Raw genomic sequence first — 12,964 nt, 5'->3', positions numbered from 1 at the left:
ACCAGGTTTTTCACCAAAAGTAAAAGTTACTAAGAGTTAACAGTGAAACATGTACTTAAGACTACTGGAAAAACAGCTTTTCATGCAAGGAGTGTAAGGAAAATAGAATGTGTTTTTGGTAAAAGATTATGAGAAGGCATGGGAATGTGAATTTTTTTTTTTGCCTAAGTTTAGAGGGTTAAAGGATTGTTTTAAGTTAGACAGGATAAAGCTGAAGGTTTAAGCAAGTTTTGGAAGGTTTATGAAAGATTAATCTTGAAAAAGAAATTCTGTATGTGAACATACTACCTAAATTATAGGGGTATTATTCAGTTTATCCATAAATCGAACATTGGAATAAAAGCACAACGCTGGACTGAGAAGGGAAAAATGCCTCAAGTGAGCATGCATACAACTCTTACAGCATTGTTCTGCTATTTAACAGAAAATTGTAAAGGGTTATAAAAGGTTTATGAGAATATTACCATATGTTCAAACTGATTAAGATTGGATAGATTTGTCTATAAGGTTTTATTAAGAACTGGGTTTGACATCAATGTACACTAATGCAAGGTAATATCTGGCTTCCTTGGGGCTGTATTTGTATAAATGTCTTATTGGTATGTGCTCCAAAATTATGTGAAACTCCTATAATTCTGACATAACAGTATATGTTATCAGTAATAATTATGATTGTTCTGTTAAATTATTGTGTGCCACAGAGGTAACAAATTTCCTTGTCAATTGTGCCTTTAAATATGGCTGCCCTAAGACTTTTTGTCATCGACAGACAATTGTTGTCTTGTTTTAATACTTTTTAAAAGGTGGTTTCACAATCAGCAATAGGACTCGAACAGGTGCTCTTGTGTGTGTGTGTGTGTGTGTGTGTGTGTGTATGTGTGTGAGACAGAGTCTCACTCTGTTGCCCAGACTGCAGGGCAGTGGTATGATCTCAGCTCACTGCAATGTCCACCTCCCAGGTTCAAGTGCTTCTTCTGCCTCGGCCTCCTGAGTAGTTCGGACTACAGGCACGCACCACCATATTTGGCTAATTTTTGTATTTTTAGTAGAGACAGGGTTTCACTATGTTGGCCAGGCTGGTCTCAAACTCCAGATCTCAGGTGATCCACCCACCTCAGCCTCCTGATGTACTGGGATTACAGGGGTGAGCCATGTGCATGGCCTAACAGTTGCTCTTAAACGCAAGTTTCTGATAACTTTGGAAATTGTGACATTAGAATAAAGGGAAAACTTTCAGGATGCTCATGGAAAGCTGAAATGTTCATGAATATCAAGCAGAACAGGAGTTAACTGCATGAACTAAACTAATAAAAGACTAAAGTAATAATTTTATGACTTTTTGCTCAAAATATTGCTAATCCTTTGTTTTTCAAAGCCAAGAAAACTTTTCTCATGAGCTATTTACAGCTTTTAACAATTGAGTAAAGTATACTCCTATAAACAAAATTTAGAGCATATTTCCCTCTATCATTTTTCCCCAAAATTTGAAAACTATTTGTGAGTATTCTTAACAAATTAATATAGTTATTTGCATAAGTGCAATAAGAATCTGTTTTCTTTTGTATCCGGACACAATTGGAGACACTGGTTATTTTACCAAGGCTTTGACTAGAATGGCATGCTTTCCTTAAAGGAATCAAATTTGACTTTTTGAGCCAATAAAAGTCCCTTGGGAAAATTGGCCTCATACCTTGTCTGCACAGTCCCTGTACAGGGCTCCTGACCTGTAGTAAGTAAAGAATCTCACTTTCTAACAGGCCCAAGAGTCCCAAGTTATCTTGATACCTCAAGAGGGGAGGAATTTACTCAACTCATACAGGTATTTGATGTCATCAACCCATGGCTAGGCTTAAGGGTTTTAAAAAGTCTCATCCGGGATTCCTTACAGAACAAAGTTCCATCAAAGCCAATTTAAAAAGGAGCCTAAATGGCAAATAATTATTCTTGCTGTGCTTTATGCAAATAAGCCAAGTAGAATAAAGCTAAAACTTATTTTGCAAACAAATTAGTCCTATCATTATTTGTTTTTAATAAAAATGAGGACTGGAGAGAGAAAAATTATGATTCAAGAACTATGGTACACCTATTATTAGACTCTAGTCTCATTAGTTGTTTTTCAGTTTTTGTCTGCAATTTAGATTGACCCTGCTTATTCCTGTGAACCAACCAGTGGTCTCTGGCTACAGCTCAGAAAAAACAACAGGGATAGGTCATCCAACTCCAGATGATCCTCAGTGAGGGATACCATCCTCTCAATATTCAAGAGTCATCCTTCTACAGGGGACCCCTAAACTGCCCATCAGTAGAACACGACAGAGGTGAAACCCTGACGCTGTCTCCTGTGGACCTGGCTGGATACTGTTTTCACCAAACTACAGAGCCACCCTGCCCTGACAGCTAGCAAGAGGCCAAGACCCACAGAACAACCACTCCCACCCCTCTGTCAGCAGGAAGCAGTTATGGAAGACTGACCTTTGTCCATTTTCCCCCAAAGAATTGAGGTCTTGGACTCTTGAGGGGGAAAATACAGTAGGTAGCTAGTCAGACATGAGTAGGGCAACAAAGGGCCACCCCCCATTACCACCAGGAATGTCAGGCAACAATCAGGTGATGGTCAGGCAGTTGTCAGACTGTCTCTCTGAAAATCTGAAAAATAATTAGTCACAGCCAGCACCAGGGAAAGGCAGTCTTCCAATAGATAGAAGTATCTAAAACTGGTGATCAGCAGCTTCCCAATTAGATCTCAGGAGTTGGGCAAGTGGGCTCACGCATGAACACTAAGAGGCAAAACAGCAGATGACCTTCCTGTAGGAATACTGGACTAGTAAGGCAAAAATACCTCAAGTGAGCATGCCTACAACTCCAGTAAACACCCTGCACATGTGGCCCCTCCCAAGTGCTAGGAGTCCCAAGGGAAGAATCGGGGAGAAGAAATGTAAGACCCCAGAAATATGCCAACATATAAAACCCTAAGTCAGTCAAACCATGCACTTGATCTCTCAAGTCGCCCACTTGGCCGTCTTCCAAGTGTACTTTACTTTCTTTCGTTCCTGCTCTAAAACAGTGTAATAAACTTTCACTCCTGTTCTAACACTTGCCTCGGTCTCTCCTTCTGCCTTATGACCCTCAGTCTAATTCTTTCTTCTGAGGAGGCAAGAATTAAGGTTGCTGCAGGCCCATAGGGATTTGCCGCTGGTAACAATTCTAGCCTATAATCCTGTTCTAGATCCTTTCATATTTACTCCCTAACAGTGAACACTTCATGTACTTGTTTAGTATGGTTTTTATCCAGAGCAAGTTATAAACTCTTTGAGAGAAAGGATGTTGCCATAATTATATGTGAGTATGTTTAATATGTATAGAAAATCTTTCGGTCTTTCTCAGGAGCTCTCGGTGGTGCTGGACACAGAAGAATCAGTAAATATCTCCTGCACCGGTTGGTGCTAGTATAGCACCAGGACTAGATCCTTTGTCCTTTCTCATCTGAGAAGAAAACTCAGTAATAGATAGCGGGTGAGGGGGAGCATGGAGCCAAAGGCATGTATTGTGCAATATGCCACCCTCTAGACCCACAAATCCTTAACTCTTAAAAAATAAAAACAGGGAAGGAGGCTGAGTGCAGTGGTTCACATCTGTAATCCCAGCACTTTGGGAGGCCAAGGCAAGAGGATTGCTTGAGTCCAGGAATTTGAGACCAGCCTAGGCAAGAGAGCAAGACCTTGTTAAGAAAAAAAGAAAGAAAAAGAAGGAAGGAAGGAAGGCAGGCAGGCAGGCAGGCAAGGGAAGGAAGGAAGGAAGGAGGAAAGAAAGAAAGAAAGAAGGAAAGAGAGAGAAAGAAGGAAAGAAGGAAGGAAGGAAAGAAAGAAAGAAAAAGATAGAAAGAGAAAAGAAAGAAAGTGGTACTGGCAAGCACCACCACTCTCAGCTAATTTTTGTATTTTTGTAGAGACAGAGTTTTGCCATGTTGGTAGGTTGGTCTCGAACTACTGGGCTCAAGCAGTGTGCCCATCTTGGCCTCCCAAAGTGCTGACATGAGCCACCATGCCCAGCCCCTTTGCCCAATTTTTAATGGGGTTGTTTTTTGCTTATAAATTTGTTTAAGTTCTTGTAGATGCTAGATATTAGACCTTTGTCAGATGCAGAGTTTGCAAAAATTTTCTCCCATTCTGTAGGTCGTTCACTCTGTTGATAGTTTCCTTTGTTGTGCAGCTCTTTAGTTTAATTAGATCCCACTTGTCAATTTTTGCTTTTGTTGTGATTGCTTTTTGTGTCTTCATTATGAAATCTTTCCCCATTCCTATGTCCAGGATGGTATTGCCTAGTTTGTCTTCCAGGGTTTATATAGTTTTGGGTTTCACATTTAAGTCCTTGACCCATCTTGAATTGATTTTTGCGTATGGCGTAAGGAAGGGGTCTAGTTTCAATTTTGCATGTGGGTAGCCGGTTATCCTAGCACCGTTTATTGAATAAGGAATCTTTCCCCCGTTGTTCGTATTTGTCAGGTCTGTCAAAGATCAGATAGTTGTAAGTGTGCAGCCTTATTTCTAGTTCTCTGTTCTGTTCCATTAGTCTATGTATCTGTTTTTGTATGAGTGCCATGCTGTTTTGATTACTGTAGCCCTTGTAGTGTAGTTTGAAGTTGGATAGTGTGATGTCTCCAGCTTTGTTCTTTTTGCTTAAGATTCCCTTTGCTATTCTGGCTCCTTTCTGGTTCCATATGAATTTTAAAATCTTTTTCTCTAGTTCTGTGAAGAATGTTAATGGTAGTTTAATAGGAATAGCATTTAATCTATAAATTGCTATGGGCAGTATGGTCATTTTAATGATGTTGATTCTTCCTATCCATGAGCATGAAATGTTTTCTCATTTATTTGTGTCATCTCTGATTTTTTTTTTTTTTTTGAGATGGAGTTTCACTCTTGTCACCCAGACTGGAGTGCAATGGCACGATCTCAGCTCACTGAAACCTCCACCCACCAGGTTCAGGTGGTTCTCATGCCTCAGCCTCCCAAATAGCTGGGAGTACAGGAATGTGCCACCATGCCCAGCTAATTTTTTGTATTTTTAGTAGAGATGGGATTTCACCATGTTGGCTAGGCTGGTCTTGAACTCCTGACCTCAGGTGATCCACCCCACTTGGCCTCCCAAAGTGCTGGGATTACAGGCATGAGCCACCATGCCAGGTCTTCATCTCTAATTTCTTTCAGCGGTGTTTTGTAGTTCTCCTTGTAGAGGTCTTTCGAACTTCCTGGTTACCTGTATTCCTAGGTATTTTACTTTTTTGTGGCAATTGAGAATGAGATTGAGTTCCTGATTTGGCTCTCGGCTTGACTGTTAGTGGTCTATAGGAACACTAGTGATTTTTTCACATGATTTGACCATGATCTTTTACAGAGAGAAAAGTTAAGATCCAAGACACATATTGCCCCAGGAACATTTCCTCCAATGTCTATTTCTAAAGCAATCTATCAGCATTGCAGTTATTTAAATTTCAACTAATGTTTTTTCTCTGTCTGGATATGATGCAAACATACTCTGAATTGATAAAGCTTTTGGGTGGAATAAGGTGTGGGGACATGCCTATGATAGGCCTACAATTATCTGAGTGCATCAAGATTCTCACAGGAACTGCCTCACTCTTGGCAGCACACAAAGGTGCCCTGGAATCATTTCCTCCTTGGCTACGGAAGTTTCTGCAGTCTTGTTTCAGGAATCCTCATCCTTGACCACCTTTTCCTGTCTTTCCAGCTCACACCCTACAGTAGTAAATGTAGTAAATATCCTTACAACCCACCAGGATCTACACTCACACTCATTCTACCATCTCTTCACTGTCACTCACACCCTTCATGTATTCACTCCATACTCTAGCAAGCTTACATTCCATGAACAATTGTTTCAATCCCTTGTTCATATCAATTTACTTACCTGTCTCCAGGAAAAGTGTACTCACTCAGCCATACCACAACTGGCTGAATCCAACTCTGGCTGCTCCACATGAACATAGCTGAAGAACAACCAAGCTGATGTGTATTTAAATTGACAAACCTTGGCCAGGCATGGTGGCTCGTGCCTGTAATCGCATTTGGGGTGGCCAAGGTGGGAGGATCACTTGAGCCCAGGAGTTCAAGACCAGCCAAGGCAGCACAGTGAGACCCTGTCTCTACATTTTAGGTAAATAAGTAAATTGACAAACCTTCCTTGGGCCGTGAGTACTGCCCAGCAATTATACTATATTTCCCTAGACCATTCTCTCTCTCACTCTCCTAGGCAGTTGATTTATACCTTTTCCTCTCCCTTCAGACTTCCAGTATCTCCCCCCATCCCTGTTTGTGTCAATAACCTTGCTTCTTACTTTCCTGAGAAAATTGAAGCATTCTAAAGAAAACTGCCACCACTCCCAGCACACGTGGTCCTCCTGTCAGTGTCTTCCAGTGCATGCCCAGTCTTCTCTCCTGTCACCAAAGATGAGCTCTCCATGAAGCTGTCTCCTGTGCACCAGATCCTACCCTCCACCTCATTCCCCTCTTTTCTTCTCAGGCCAGCCCATCAGCACACAAACACACTGTTTCTCTCACTCTACCAAAAAAAAAAAAGGAAAGACAAGCAAAAAAGAAAATGCATTTTACCCCTCCATGTAATACTGCATTTCTTTGCTCCCCTAATATAGATCACTTCTCCAAAGAGTGGTCTATACATGCACACTTTCGCCACTTCTACTCAACATTGTGTTGGAAGTTCCAGCCATAGCCATCAATCAAGAAAAAGAAATAAAAGGCCACCAAACTGGAAAGAAATAATGATCTCTGTCCATGGATGAGATTATCTTATACATAGAAAACCTTAAAGATTACACACACACACACACACACACACACACACACACACACCTGTTAGATTAATACACAAATTCTACAAAGTTGCAGGATACAAAAACAACACACAAAAATCAATTGCATTTCTATACATTATCAATGAACAATCCAAAAGGGAAATATTTTAAAATTCCATTTACAATAGCATCAAGAAGAATAAAATACTAAGGAATAAATCAAGGCAGCAAAATACTTGTACACTAAAAACCACAAAATGTTGCAGAAAGAAATTTTAAAAGGCACAAAAATTGGGACAGGTATGGTGGTTCATGCCTGTAGTCCCAGCTGCTTGGGAAGCTGAGACAGGAGGATCACTTGAGCCCAGGAGTTCAAGGCTGCAGTGAGCTATGATTGTGCCACTGCACCCCAGCCTAGGCAACAGAGGACACCCTATCTCTAAAAAAAAAAAAAAAAAAAAAAAAAAAAAGGCCAGGCATGATGGTGGCTCAGGCCAGGTGTGGTGGCTTACGCCTGAAATTGCAGCAATTTAGGAGGCCAAGGCGGGTGGATCACCTGAGGTCAGGAATTCGAGACCAGCCTGGCCAATATGGTGAAACCCCATCTCTACTAAAAATACAAAAAATTAGCTGGGTGTGGTGGTGTGCGCCTGTAATCCCAGCTACTTGGGAGGCTGAGGCAGGAGAATCATTTGGACCTGGGAGGCAGAGGCTGCAGTGAGCCAAGAGTGCATCACTGTACTCCAGCTGGGCGAAGGAGCAAGACTCCATCTCAACAACAACAAAAAAGACACGAATAAACAGAAAGCACTCCGTATTCATGAATTGGAAGACTTAAGATTGTAAAGATATTAATACCACCAAAAGTGATCTATGGAGTCAATGCAATCCCTATCAAAATCCCAACAATATTTTTAGATAAATCTTAAAAATCCATTCTAAAATTCATTTGGAATATCAAACAACCCCAAATAACCAAAACAATGTGGAAAAGAACAACAAAGATGGCAATCTCTCACTTCCTGATTTCAAAACTTATTACAAAGCTATGATAATCAAACCAGTGTGTTACTAACATAAAGACAGATACCTAGACCAATGGAATAGAAGAGAGAACACAGAAATAAACCCTTGCATATATGGTCAAATGATTTTTAACAAGGGTGCCAAGACCATTCAATGGGGAAAGGACAATCTTTTCAACAAATGGTAATGGGAAAACTGAATATTCACCTGCAAAAGAATGAAGTTAGACCTGTACCTTACACTGTATGCAAAAATTAACTCAAAATAGATCAAAGACCTAAATTTAAGAACTAAAACTATAAAACTCCTAGAAGAAAATACAGGGAGATGGCCGAGTGTGGTGGCTCACACATGTAGTCCCAGCACTTTGGGAGGCCACAGCAGGGGAATTGCTTGAGCCCAGGAATTGGAGACCTGCCTGGGCAACATGGCAAGACCCCATCTCTACAAAAAATACAAAAATTAGCCAGGCATCATGGCATGCACCTGTAGTTCCAGCTACTAGGGAGGCTGAGGTGGGAAGATTGTTTGAGCCTAGGAGGCAGAGGTTGCAGTGAGCTCTGATCATGCCACTGCACTCCAACCTGGGCAACAGAGCAAGACCCTGTCTCAAAAAACAAAAATACAGGGAGAAAGCTTCATGACATTGGATTTGGCAGTGATTTCTTGTTTATGACACTGAAAGCACAGGCAACAAGAGGAAAAGAAATGGACACATGGGACTACACCAAAATTAGAAACTTCTGTCCACTCCTGAATTTTTGATAATATATTTTGCTGCCAAAACAAAGAGTTTGCAGCTTTGGTATACCCTCTGATAGTGGGGGCATATTGACAGCTGCTATGTCCATCACAAACACATGCCTTCCTCTGCAAAAGAGTAACTGTGCAGCCAATTATCCTCAAATGACATGAACTTCTTCCTCGACATTTCTCCCTTAAATTTCCAGGGAAGATTTTCATTTATTTACTTAATAAAACAACCCAGGTGGTTGAAAAATAATTATAATAGTAATAATAGGCCAGGTGCAGTGGCTCACACCTGTAATCCCAACACTTTGAGAGGCCAAGGCAGGAGGATCCCTAGAGGCCTGAAGTTTGAGACCAGCCTGGGAAACACAGGGAGACACCATCTCTACAAAAAAAGTTTTAAATTAGCCAGATGTGGTAGTACACCTGTAGTCCCAGCTACTCAGGAGGCTGAGGTGAGCAGATCACTTAAGCCCAGGAGTTCGAGGCTGCAGTGATCTGTGATCACCACCGCTGCACTACAGCCTGGATGACTCTGCCTCTAAAAAAAAATTAATAGTAATAAGAAAATAATATTATAATGGACACTATCACAAAAGGGAAATACCTTAAACTATTCCTGCAATGTTGTTTTGTCCAGGCCAAAACCAAAACTGGAGCCCCAAAGGCTGTAGCAAGGAAATTCCCAAGAAGGATTATCTGTAAACCATTTGGAGATGGGGCCAGTTGAGATTCCAAAGAGAGAAGCACTAAACACCAGGGTAATTAGTCTAAAGTATTTATCAGGGGAACTTACTTACAAAAGGGGCTGCAGGAATCCTCTCAACAGCAAGCAAAAGAGATGTTCCACCTAGCTATGTCTGCAATAAGGGGGTTGTGTTATGGAGTTTATATGAGGGTTTGAGGAGTTTGGTTAAGGGCTGGGGCCAGTTTCTTTCAGTGTTCTGGACAACAACCTAAACATGTTTATCAGAGCCTGGGAATGTTCAAGGACCTGACTTAACCCTGCAAAAAAAACATGCAACTGGCCAGGTCACAGAGTGGTCAAGGCACTCTGTATTTCTTAGTCGGGCCGGATAAAAAGGTTGGGAAAACTAGAGGACCCTATGAATGTATTAGCCAAATAGTATTTGATCAAAAGCATAAATGAAAATTGATGATCCCAAGCATTCATGTGGGAAATCATCTTTTTTTCCTAGAGTTTATCCAATAGTCTAGACAAAATTCTATTTCTGTAAAAAGTAATCAACTTATAAGATGTAGCTAAAAGGGTGATGATCAATATTGTTTCAGATTGCCTAGCACATTTTCTCATGTTCCAAATACAGATCTCTGTGTCCTCCCAGTTCACTCTCATCCAACCCAGCCTCCCCCATGTCATTTAAACAAGGAAAAGATATGACTTTGCTTTTATTATCTAGGTTAGACAAAATGTTCCCTGAGTTTCCATCAAGTTTTAATTTTGCCAAAGAAATATAATCACAGTTTTCTTAAAAGCCTGTCCCAAGTAGTCATGCCTCTATCTCTGAATTTATTGGCTATCTGGTTATCTTAAGGTTTAACCAGCACAAGTTTCTTTGACGAATTCTTACTTGCATTTAGAAAAGTCATGTTCTTCAGTTTCTGGAGATTGCCTTGAGCTGAGAACAGGCTCCACCAAAGGTCATGGATGGCAGAATGGGCTGGCCATGAAAGAGGGCAGGCAAGTCAATAGATTATATGAAAATTGTTCTGGGCCGGGCACGGTGGCTCATGCCTGTAATCCCAGCACTTTGGGAGGCTGAGGCAGGTGGATCACCTGAGATCAGGAGTTCGAGACCAGCCTGGCCAACATGGTGAAACCCCGTCTCTACTAATAATACAAAAATTAGCTGGGCGTGGTGGCACATGCCTGTAATCCCAGATACTCAGGAGGCTGAGGCAAGAGAATTGCTTGAACCTGGGAGATGGAGGTTGCAGTGAGCCAAGATAGCGCCATTGCACTCCAGCCTGGGCCACAGAACAAGACTCCATCAAAAAAAAAAAAAACAAAGAAAGAAAGAAAGAGAAAGGAAAGAAGGAAAAAGAAAGAAAAGAAAAGAAACAGAAAAGTGAAGTGGTGACCTTCCCTTCCACAACTGTGGGTATTTCTAGTCGGGTGGGACGAGAGACTGAGAAAGGAAATAAGACACAGAGACAAAGTATAGAGAAACAACAGTGGGCCCAGGGGACCGGTGCTCAGCATACCAAGGACCTGCACCAGCACCGGTCTCTGAGTTCCCTCAGTTTTTATTGATTATTATTTTCATTATTTCAGCAAAAAGGAATGTAGTAGGAGAGCAAGGTGATAATAAGGAGAAGGTCAGCAAAAAACATGTGAGCAAAAGAATCTATGTCATAATTAAGTTCAAGGGAAGGTACTATGCCTGGATGTGCACATAGGCCAGATTTATGTTTCTCTCCACCCAAATATCTCAGTGGAGTAAAGAATAACAAGGCAGCATTGCTGCAAACATGTCTTGCCTCCCACCATAGGGCGGTTTTTCTCTCATCTCAGAATTGAACAAATGTACAATCGGGTTTTATACCGAGACATTCAGTTCCCAGGTGCAGGCAGGAGACAGTGGCCCTCCTCTATCTCAATGGCAAGAGGCTTTCCTCTTTTACTAATCCACCTCAGCACAGACCCTTTACGGGTGTCGGGCTGGAGGACGGTCAGGTCTTTCTCATCCCATGACGCCATATTTCAGACTATCACATGGGGAGAAACCTTGGACAATACCCCGCTTTCAAGGGCAGAGGTCCCTGTGGCTTTCTGCAGTGCATTGTGCCCCTGGTTTACTGAGACTAGAGAATAGCAATGACTTTTACCAAGTATACTGCTTGTAGACATTTTGTTAACAAGGCACATCCTGCACAGCCCTGGATCCCTTAAACCTTGATTTCATACAACACATGTTTTTGTGAGCTCCAGATTGGATCAAAGTGGTTGGGTCAAAGTGGCTGGGGCAAAGCTACAAATCAACAACATCTCAGCAAAGCAAGTGTTTAAAGTACAGGTCTTTTTCAAAATGGAGTATCTTATGTCTTTCCTTTCTACACAGACACAGTAACAGCCTGATCTCTCTTTCTTTTCCCTACAAAAAGAAAAGAAAAGAAAATTGGCCAGGCACGGTGGCTCATGACTGTAATCCCAGCACTTTTGGAGGCCAAGGAGGGAGCATCGCTTCAGCCCAGGAGTTTGAGATCAGCCTGGGCAATACAGTAAGACCCTTGTCTCTACAACATATATTTTTAAATAGATATATTTTTTAGTCAGGCATGGTGGCATGTGCCTGAAGTCCCAGTTACCTGGGAGGCTGAGGCAGGAGGATCACTTGAGCCCAGGAGTTCAAGCCCGCAGTGAGCAATGATTAAACCACTGTACTGCAGCCTGGGTGACAGAGCCAGACCTTGACTCAAAAAAAGAGAAAAATAAAAAGAAAAAGTGCGGTTGGAAAACTCATTCATGAATTTAATATATGACCAGGTATATTATTCTCAATTATATTGATGCTTTGGAATATTTCTTCCTCAAATCAATTCCTTTTTTGTTCCTTAAATACCTTAATCTCATATTTCATAAAAACATAAATTCTGAACGCTAACCGACCCACCCAAGATAAAGATCTTGACATTAAAGAAGTCTCTTTCATTCAAATGATGCCTTGTAATATCTCTGCCCTGAGCAAATGTGAACCATGGTGAACATGAAAGCCCAACAGTGTCAAAACCATCTATTTCAATAGATTTGTCAATATTTCACACTTGTAAAAAGGTGTTAATGTCACATAAATGTTATATAAGTTACACAATTACACTAGATGTTCTCCTGGCTGGGTTTACTGAATTTTGCCAGATAGTTTCTCTTTCAGCCTAACCCCATATTATTTTCTCTTTTAAGAAGTAAAGGGGCAGGCACAGTGGCTCACACCTATATAATCACAGTACTTTGGGAGGCTGGGCTCCCAAAGTGCTTGAGCCCAGGAGTTCAAGACCAGCCTAGGCAACATAGGGAGACCCCATCTTTAAAAAAAAAATTAAAAATTCGCCGGGTGTGGTGGTGCGCACCTATTGTCCCAGCTACTTGGGAGGCTGAGGAATTGCTTGAACCATGATCACACCACTGCATTCCACCCTGGGCAACAGAGTGAAACCCCATATCAAAAAAAAAAAAATAGAAGCAAAAAAATGGGTTTTTCATGTATGTACACTAGGCGATTTACAAAAGTGAAGAAGATAATTGCTCTTGGTCCTTTTGGATCACTGGCATTTCTCCTCATCATCACTTTATATAATCAGTCACCAAGTCCCACTCATTCTTTCTTTGCAGTGTCT

This window comes from Pongo pygmaeus, chromosome 10 (assembly GCF_028885625.2).
Source record: "Pongo pygmaeus isolate AG05252 chromosome 10, NHGRI_mPonPyg2-v2.0_pri, whole genome shotgun sequence".
Classification (NCBI taxonomy): Eukaryota; Metazoa; Chordata; class Mammalia; order Primates; family Hominidae; genus Pongo; species Pongo pygmaeus.
Note: the sequence above shows the minus strand (reverse complement) of the source record.